We start from the raw sequence: 9765 nt of genomic DNA on the forward strand, positions 1-9765 counted from the left end.
TTATTCTCACTTTCTGAGAAGTTTCATTAGGTCACTTTCTGAGTGTGTTCTCCTTCAGAAGAATGGCTGATATTCAAATTATAACAGAAAATAAAGCTCAATTAGTTGATGAATTTATTGCTTTGCAAGGCTCACCTTCTCTTGCACTGAATATGCCTTGTGGCATCCCATTTCCTAAAAGGGGAACCCACCGATTAAACCCCAGTTATGAGGGGAGTTTCTCCCCTCCTCTGGCCACCTTCACACGGGTGCAGAAATGATTCATTTCAGCAGCAGGAAGAGCAGATGTTTCAGGATCAGAGGCCAGATCAGCTACTCAGCCCGAACAGCTCACTGAGTGCTGAGAAACCAAAGCCTTCTGTGGGGTGCCAGGGAGCTGACCAGCAAGCCCAAGGCGTCAACACTTGCTTTAATGTCTCAGAGACAGTTGAAAATATTTCCACGTCCCGTGCCAGTCCAAATCTGCCATTTAAAAGCTTTCATCCATTAACACAGGATTTAAGGTTATTCCTTCACGGAGCCATTCCAACCCCTTCTTGTTCAACGATTCTGTTCTTTAGCCATCCCTTTTAGATGGTAACAATGACACAGCTGAACTGTTTTGGAGAAATATTATCTATATGTTCACTTTGTAGACAAACCTGAACTGGGCCACCCCTTCCCTTAGAGACTGACACAAGGTGGCCGCCTTGTGCAACATCAGGATTCTTCTGCAGTATACACTCCTCGAGGAGTTCCGACCTTGGCTTGGCCTTCCATATTTCATAGACACAGAAAAAGAGCAAAGCTAGTCTCCAATATTAACCACCAAAAACGTTACAGGGTAGAAAAAAAAGAAAGCTGTACTCTAAATTGCTAACAACAACAAAATCTTAAAGGGAAGTTTGTCTCCATTACGTAATGAGGTTAAATCTCTACAGGTTTTTATATGAAAAGATGATAGCTTCTTTTTAGTGCATGATACCTATGTGCCTGTGCTGAGCACTTCGTTTCTGCTTCAATCCTTCCGGGTAGGCCTGATCTGACTTTACAAATGAAAAAACCGAAGCAAGGAGGAAGTCACTAAATTGCTAAAGTCGTGTAGCTAGTAATTTGTTTATATTGGACGAGTGTCACTCACAATTTTACCTGCAGAAACTGTGACAGGTGGAGAGGTTTAGAGTCATGGCCACCGTCACACTGTTACTTACTCAGACCCAGAAGCCAGACACCAGGACTGGTTGTTCAGGTGCGAAACTGCATCGGAGGTAAGTTGTGGAGTAGTAAGATGTGAATACAACACCGTATTTAGGCCTTGTTTCCCAAGACCTTTTACTTCAGTCCAAGTTTGCACATATCTGTAACCTGCAGACCCCCACGGAAGCTCCGCGGTAAAGCCTGCCTTCCTCGCACACAACAAACACCGGCTCCCTCCCAGATAAGCTCACAGCACACCTCTGGTATAATCCCCTCTGCTAGTTTGAACCCGACTTTCCATCGGAAGCTCCACTGAATTATAAACAACTCTCTGTCTAGAGCTCCTGATATCCTATCTAACAAACAAACAGAAAAAAGCAGACATATGGTCATTGGTGGAATAAAATAATCTCTCTCTTGGAGGGATATTGACAACCTCGTCCCAGAATATGTGTAATTGTTTTAATACATAAACTCTCACATTTAACTATGTGTACTCCCTTACCTCTTGATGTTGAAAAAACCCACTAAAACCTAGGTCATCCATTGTTGTGGACGAAGACAATCATTACAATAATAATTAAAGACGAAGGTGTCCAGCTAGAGAGTCTAACTGGGCTTAAGCAGAGAGCAACGCGTGTATGCCCAACACGATCGCACGCTCTAGTATTTTATCTTTCCAGGACTCTGTCAGTGATTATGTGGAAATTTCAGGGTTGGAGAAAGATTTTAATCTTCACAAAGGAATTAGCTGCCGTGACCAAAGTTAAATCATCACCTAAGTGAAAAAAAAAAAATGAAGAATCTTTAATACCAGCTAGCTGTGTGCAGTGGGATTTTTGAATGCTTATGAGTGCTTATGAATGCTTATTTTTAATGCTTACGCAGGTTATTTGGCCGTTTCCTAAAATTCCAATAATACCAACATATCTAAGCAAGTTTAAAATAAACAAATACGAAACTATGTAATTTAAAAGTGTTACCTGATCATTCCCATAAGCCAGATAAAAAAAATAGGATCATAGATACGGCTGCAAAGTCCTGACAATTAATTAATTTGCAGAATTCAATAGCAGTTTTGACTCAACTGTCTGCTATGTTGGCTTAAAGAGTCATCATCTAACCATAAATTTCAATATTCTTTCTCTAAAAAAAGAAAATAAAGTGCCATATTTCTAATCAAAGTCTCTCTTGTTTTTTAACAACTCTCTCAGTTTTGTAAAGAACCAGTGAGTATTTGAAGCTTGCAAATGCTGCAGAAATCCTGATTCTGTCACATACTCACATAGAATCTACTCATTTTCTGTCCAAAAGCTCTTTGGTGATTAAATTGAATCAAATGCCAGCAATGCTGGGATTTCCACCAAACTCACATTTTAACAGACAAAATGCTGAGAAAAACATGTCATGCAGAGGATAGATATTTTTGTATCAAAAAATATTAGAACTTTGTGTGAGAATTTTAGCTTGTGTTTGTAGAAACATTTTAATATATACCTTTTTATAAAAGCTCCAAAAGCAATTTAATAGCTCTTTATTTTCCTATTGAGTTCATGAACAAATAACAGTTAAACAATTATGGGTAGCTCCTGGATTCCAGGGAGTTTTTGTGCCCTTCCTTCACCCTCTTTTGACCCATGGCTTGATTCTTTTGGCCTCTGCCACAGTGATGAGAGCACCTGAAAGCAACTCAAGTTACTGAACAGTTAGAGGATAGCTAGGCCTTCTGATTTACAAGCCAAGGGATAGTATATTTGGACCTCTAGGACCTTAAAACTTTTTGAAATTGATGTTTCATTTTGTTCTTTAAACATGTTGAAACATTTTACCTCAGTTATTGGTGTTGCTTCTTAATTTCAACTAGATCGAAATATGTCAACGTGCATTTTTTTCCCTTTCAGTATGATTCTAGGGACGAGAATGTTCTAAAGTGAGTATCGTATCTTAGCAATTAGAAGCAAAGCTGCTCATCTGGTTTCCGCTTCCCTAGAGACAGTTCTCCTTATCTCAAGTATTTAGTGCGTAAGAAAGAACCAACTGAGGATCCCACAAACGTAAGGAAACGTGCATCCGTTATTAAGCATTCCTGCACTAAGTCTCGTTAAGAATTCACCGAGTTCTTCTTTTGCATGTCCCTATCACAAGGACTTATTGCCTAGCTTGTGTGGGTATCAGGAAGAGATTACTGGTTTATCTGGGTAGATAAGCTTTGTGAATATATCTCAGCACTGCAGAAAAAAGATTACATATTATACAACGTGATTCTGGGTGGAAACAACCACAATATGTCAAATAAATCTCAAACTTTGACAAAATATTTGAAATAAAAAGTGACGTAATTGTTTTCTTATTAAAAATCTCAAATTTTTCCTCTCAAAACCATATTTTTTATTTTCATTTATCTTAAAACCAATGTTATTATTTGCAGAAGTAATTTTGTTAGCGAGATCTCAATACTTTGTGTGTTATCCACGGTGGATTTCTAATTTATGAACTGTTGTGTCATTTTGAAGTAATGTGAAATGTGAGAATGTGATTAAGAGGCCTGTTCTTAAAAGGGATGATTACCAACGGGTCCTCTCTCCCCTTCACCTGGATAAAATGACATTATTCTCTGTTGCTAGACAGAAGGAGCAATTGTAAAGGATGTTACTTTAAAAATACATACATTTATTATGAATAAGTGTCTTGAGTGAGACCATTTTGGACTAATTTTTCAGTATTTTAGTAAGTTGAAGCTGCACTTTTATCCTAATAGGCATCCCTTGATTATAAGACTCAGAACAATCTTATATAATATGTGGCATGGACACATACATTAAGCGGGGGTATAAAAAACTGCCAGAAGAAATGTCCTTGGGAAAATGTGTGGAGGAATTCAAAATATTGATCTACTGTGGCCACGGCTAGTGATTAACACTCATTCCACCTGGCAACATTAAGCTCTATGTTGGCAGCTAGAAAAGAGGAACATAACATAATGGTTAAGGATTCTGTCTGAAAGTAGACAGACAATTTGGTGTATTCAAGCCAATCCTTTTGTTTTTTTCAAAATGCTCTCTATTTTCCTGGTATAATTATTTCAATTCACTTTTTGGTTTACCTGCACAGCTATTTCCCGGGATGCAGAAATGTCCCAGTAATATTAGAGAAAGGTATATTCAAAATGTTATACGGGCATTTTATACCTTAAGAAAACATCTCCAGACTACAGAGGACTTAGAGGCCAAAAGGTAACAAGGTTACCAAACATTAAAAACTCCTAAACGAACTTGATGCTCCATCCCAAGCACTTTATTTTTTATCAAGAATATTATATTTATGTATATAATTTAAATACTTTGTATCTCAGCTTATATCTGCTCTTCATGGCAATGAAATGGTTGTGAGGTAAATACAAATAATAAATCCTGTGAACATCCAGGGCCAAGTTTAACCCAAAATGAGCAAAATTAATTTGGATAAGACACTAAAAAAAATCAATTTATTAGAACTTGGCATAAATGTACCTTAAAGGAAACTAACACTCAGAAGCAAAGATAGCCTGAGAAAAACAAACCCAGTCACAGATACAGCTTGCTAATATTCTTTACCTTCAATAGTCCTTCAGCACTTACTCATAGCACTGCTTGAAATTATGTATCATATTTAACTTTAAATGTTAGAATGAAAAACAAAAGAAAGCAAAGTCAGCGGAAACATAGAGCCTCTGGAACCACAAGATTCCCTAAAAAATAAAGACCCTTTGTCTAAAGGGAGGAAGTCTGTATTTTATAAGGTCATCACTGACTTAAAATGTGTCCAGAACTTTCCAGGTGACATAATGCATTTTAAGGGAGACAATTCTTTTTCTGATTAGAAAGTCACAAATTTCTAAACATGCTACCACCCCATGGTACCAGTTAGAGTGATGCCAGTACTTACCATTTGAAGAAATGACTTTCACTGTCCACATCATTTTTAAGCCCCACATTCTTTCCTACCCTTGTTGCAAAGCAGATCTGAATTACATTAACTTATATGCAAACGGTTCATTTGCAATTTCCAACCTTATGGACTTCAAACTGTCTCCCAATCCTAATGAGAATCCTCAGTCATATTCACTTCTGTCTATGTTGTACATTGTGTCTTCAGGGGCTGACTCATTCCACACTCTACTCATGTAGCTTATCATTATCTTGTCCACAGACAAAATTTACATTGAATTCAGATGAGAATGCCCACTGACTTGAGAATCTTGAGAAAGTTATCAGCATTGTGGTCCAAACAGCATGACCACTAAGGGCAATATTACAGCCAGTGTGTAATTATTTCCCCTCCCCCAGAAGTACAAAGTAGAAAACAACAATAACAACAAATTAGAATAACTCCTTACAATACATTTCTCTTAGTAGTTTATTTTGGGGGGATTATTCTTCACAGAAATTGGCAAAATCTAAAAAACTCTGTACGTTGCTCTACCAGCTTTATTTAACAATAATTATATAACTCACTACCCCACTTAATAAAATTTCTCACTTTCTCTCATGTTTATTAATTTTTAAACTACTTAGGCATTTGTCTAATTAGCTTCACTTTGAACAAATATATAACCTGATTATATAGCATGTTGTTAATATGAAAATGAATAACAGAGACCTTTCTGATTGAACGTTTTCACTGTCTACCTCAAGACAGGTGTTCTACGTTATACAAACATTGCAGACAGATGGCTTCTTATGTTTTATGCACTATAACATTAAGATATTCCCCCCTCATTATAACTTCCCAAAAATTATTAGTGCTGCTTCTGCTATCTACATTTTAAAAATACCTAACCTTCAGTAAGATAAATCTATTGTGCTTATCTCAAAATAAGGAGAGAAAACAACTCAAATTTTCTACCAAGTTCAACCAAAACTTCCCACTTCACTTAGTTGCCACAATTCTGGAACCAGACTCCAAGTTTATAAAAGAAAAACGAAAATTCACAAGGCAGAGCTTCAAGTTATAATGTCTTAGAAGGATGTTAGTTGTTTTATGCCCAAAACATTTTACAAGCTCCAAACCCTCCACTAGAACAGTATTTTAGGAATCTGAAATTATTTCTGCACTTCTCACCATCCAAGAATCTGACAGCTTGTATGAAAAATAGTATGTGTGCAGCAACCCCTTGGTTAATATCTCCTTTAAGTTTTAAGGCACTCAAATGACTGAGTCTTCTTTCTAAGAATTACTGAAGAGGATTATGAAAACACATAGCAGACTATTCATGTGTAATTCTCTCACTAAAATCAATTGATTTCTGTTAGTACAACACATTAGGACTAATTAAAATTACCATATCCAATGGCCAGTCTGTACCTTTTCATATATCCTTCTCCAGTATCCAAAACCATGCACTGCTCTGTCTTCCATCATGCTTCTTTTATTGCTGAGTGAGGCGCTCCCTCCTTCATTAAATAGCATTAAAAATAGACAGCACAGAACTCCCCAGTGGAGCATGCTCTAACAGGGCTAATGCCACAGTTCTCAAGGTAACCATACTCAGCTGGGATCTAAGAGGGAAAGTCACTGGGAGATCAGCAATTTGCGAATCTAAGAGCTCACACAAACCTGTCTCTGTCTGAGTTGAATACTGTAAAAGAGAAATCAGCGTGTAGTGAAATTAAGTCACTGAGAAGCTCAAAGTCAATTTCTGAAGCTGCAGAAGTTTCTTTAAATATGCCTTACCTAAACCAAGTATTCTGTTAAGGAGGCATTCACCTACAGCAATTGATTTGTATTATTATTTATCAAATAACACAAACCATGTCAAGAGAAACGGAGCCATAAATGCACAGCATCTAAATGTCTTAAAAACTGCATATAAACCAAATTATTTAAAGCAAACAAATAGTATTGATAAGCAAGGACAGTAAGAGGTTAGACTTTTGCATCTTTTGTGTGAAGTGTATTCCTTAAAAAATATCCTAAACTCATTCTCCAGAAAATTAAAAAATATTGTTTGTTGAAATGATAAAAAGAAGTGAAGGAATGTGATAAGAGAGGAAATACGGGATCAAACACAAATACATACCTTACAAATCCATATAAACCTGAAATGAGCGCATATATAATTTTTCACATGTGATCCACGTTAGGAGTGCAGCAGAAGCAATTACTGCCAAAACACTAGATTATTTGGCTATTTGAACAGCACATAGCTAGAGCTCTTGGCTTCCAAACGACTGTCTCATTGTGAAAATGACATTAACTAAAATCCTGTTAAGACACACAAGTCCCATGGTGACACAAATACAGAGGATCAAAGGAGTAGGTGCACTTATTTTAAAGTGTATGTCAAAGGTTTTCTAACTTTTACCAAAAAAAAATTATTTCCTGTCATCTCCCTTTCTGTTTTCTTAAAACAATCATAGCGATTCTGATCCCCAAAGTAGGTGAGGAGGAGGTGGGAATCATTTGTAATTATTCAGCATTTGAGCAAAATCTTGTACAGATTCATTCAAATTTGGGGAATGTCATTGTTTTTGGAGAGTCTAAAGTGTCATACCAATAGCCTTTAAAAATCAGAAATCAAAATGGATATCTGCACTCTAAACACGTTCCCAAGAAATGATTTCTACCAGCCTTGCATTGTGCTTACTAGCTTCTCATCCCTTTGTAACTTTCAATGCCTCCTTTGCCTTTCCTTTTAGGCTTGGACTCTGTCCTTATCTTGTATCTTAAGGAGGTGATCAAGTACTCAGCCTTGCAGCTGTCAGCAACCACATCCACTTCAGCTCTATTTCTATGCATACACATTAACTGAGTCCATTTCTCTTCCTAAGAAACTTTCTGAATACATGATCGATTCAACTCAGTTCCACCACCATATTTACAACCCAACACACAAGACATTAAGTTTGGAGTTTGCAATGAAACACAAATTTCAAACATGTAAAAATAAAAGGTAACATCTTTTCCCCCAAAAGCCCTTGGGAGCCAGACCCTGAGAACAACAAACTGATTACAACTTTTTTTTGCCTCTTGCATAGTTCTCTTTTCAAATGAAATAAGAGGGTCCTAAACTTTCTACCATGAAACCTGCATAAATCACTGTAGACTTCTCTGATGAAAAGAACTGCCCTTCTCAGTTCTCTTCCAGCTTTTCTGGGGGAGGGGAGTCTACCCCTCCTTTGATGAAACATAAAAACACAATACATGTATAACATCAACAATTTTCTACAAACATGAAGGAGAAATACAGATGAGAAAGAAATCTAAAGAAAAACACAGATATAAGGCAGAAAAGAGGAGAAAAAAAAAATCACAAAAGACGTGCAATGTTCACGTCGGAAGACCTTGATTATTACCTTGACGGAACAGTGGGTATCCCCCCAGCGTCTTGGTGCCTTGACTGATTTGATTTAGTTTTTGGTTTTTATTAATATTGTTTCTCAATGATTGAATTGGCTGGATTTGTTTGGTTTGGCTTGGCTTTTTTGGTTTTTGGTTTTTTTTCTTTCTTTTTTTTTTTTTTTTTTTTTTGGTCGATTTATTTAACTGTTAGTAAAACGAGCTTTCTGCCGGGTCGGCGGCTGGGATCCACGCGCGGCTCCGGCGACTGTGATGGCTTTGGCTGGCGACCCCGCTGCCCCCGCTGCTTGCTGCTCCGGACGAGCTCAGGGGGCGCCGCCGCCGCCTTCTCTGCCGGGTTGGCTTCGGGAGTGAACGAGCCCCCGCCTCCTGTCTGCCAGTCTGTCCCTCCGCACGTCTGTCTGCCTGTCTCTCAGCCGGGCAGCTCAGCGCTGGATTCTGGCTCTCCTGCGCTCTGCTCTCGGAGCTGCCACTCGTGCCGGCTGGCAGTCCGTGCGTGTGTCGATCTGTCCGTCCCTCGGCGTGTCTCGGTCCCACTAGCAATTCAGGATCCCTGTTCCCGTCTTCTGTGCCCGCATAGCTCTCCAGCTCCCACTCAGTGCCCCGGCCGCTTCCTTCGGACAGCGGAGGGCGTCTGGAGGGGAGGGTGCACGCGAGTGCTGCTCTCGCTCTCTCTCTCTCTTCCTCTCTCTCTCTCCCTCTCGCGCCCTCTCCCTCTGTCTCGCTCCCTCTCTCTCCCGCTCTGCCTCTCTTTCTCAGCGTTCTGCTCTCCCCGACTCAAGCTGTCTAACTGCTCCCACCTGTCCGTTGCTCTGTCACTCTGTCGTCCCACCCCCAACCAGCCAGCCTCCGTCCCTCTGTCCCGCGCCCCTGCCTCCCCGCCTCCGCCGCCTGCCCCTCCGCCAGTCCCTGCCCTCCCACGCGCCCGGCTCCTCCCCGCAGCCCCGGCCGCATCCGTCCCCGCCCCGGCTGCAGCCTCCAGCCCCCCGGACCGCCACACCCGGGAGCCGGCCGGGCCGGGCGCCTTCGGGGGCTAGGGCCTCTGCCACTGGGCGCGGCCGGAGTTGGCAGAGTCCGAGCGCGGGCACCTGCCGGGTGCGCCCCGCGCGCAGTGCCATCCATTCCCCGGCAGTTCTCCGCCAGCCCCGAGGCTGGAGACAAAGCGCCGGAGCCACGCGCGGCAGCGTGAGCGTCATTAATCAGAGGGAAAACTGGCAAGCTGTCCCCTGTCCCTCCACACCGCCTCCCCGC

General features: G+C 40.4%; 1 protein-coding gene across 3 annotated transcripts in view; it reads right to left on the minus strand.

The window, feature by feature from the left end:
- Nucleotides 1-9404, minus strand: part of ARPP21 (cAMP regulated phosphoprotein 21) — a 152568-nt gene extending 143164 nt beyond the window's left edge. For 2 of the 3 annotated variants that reach the window (XM_008710446.2, XM_040636986.1), the window contains exon 1: nt 8511-9403. The gene's annotated coding sequence lies outside the window, so the exon portion shown is untranslated. Of the gene's footprint in view, nt 1-8510 lie in introns of all 3 variants that reach the window. The other variant, XM_040636987.1, reaches the window with a different exon arrangement.
- Between the last annotated feature and the right edge of the window lie 361 nt (nt 9405-9765).

This window comes from Ursus maritimus, unplaced genomic scaffold (genome assembly GCF_017311325.1).
Source record: "Ursus maritimus isolate PB19 unplaced genomic scaffold, ASM1731132v1 scaffold_20, whole genome shotgun sequence".
Lineage (NCBI taxonomy): Eukaryota > Metazoa > Chordata > Mammalia > Carnivora > Ursidae > Ursus > Ursus maritimus.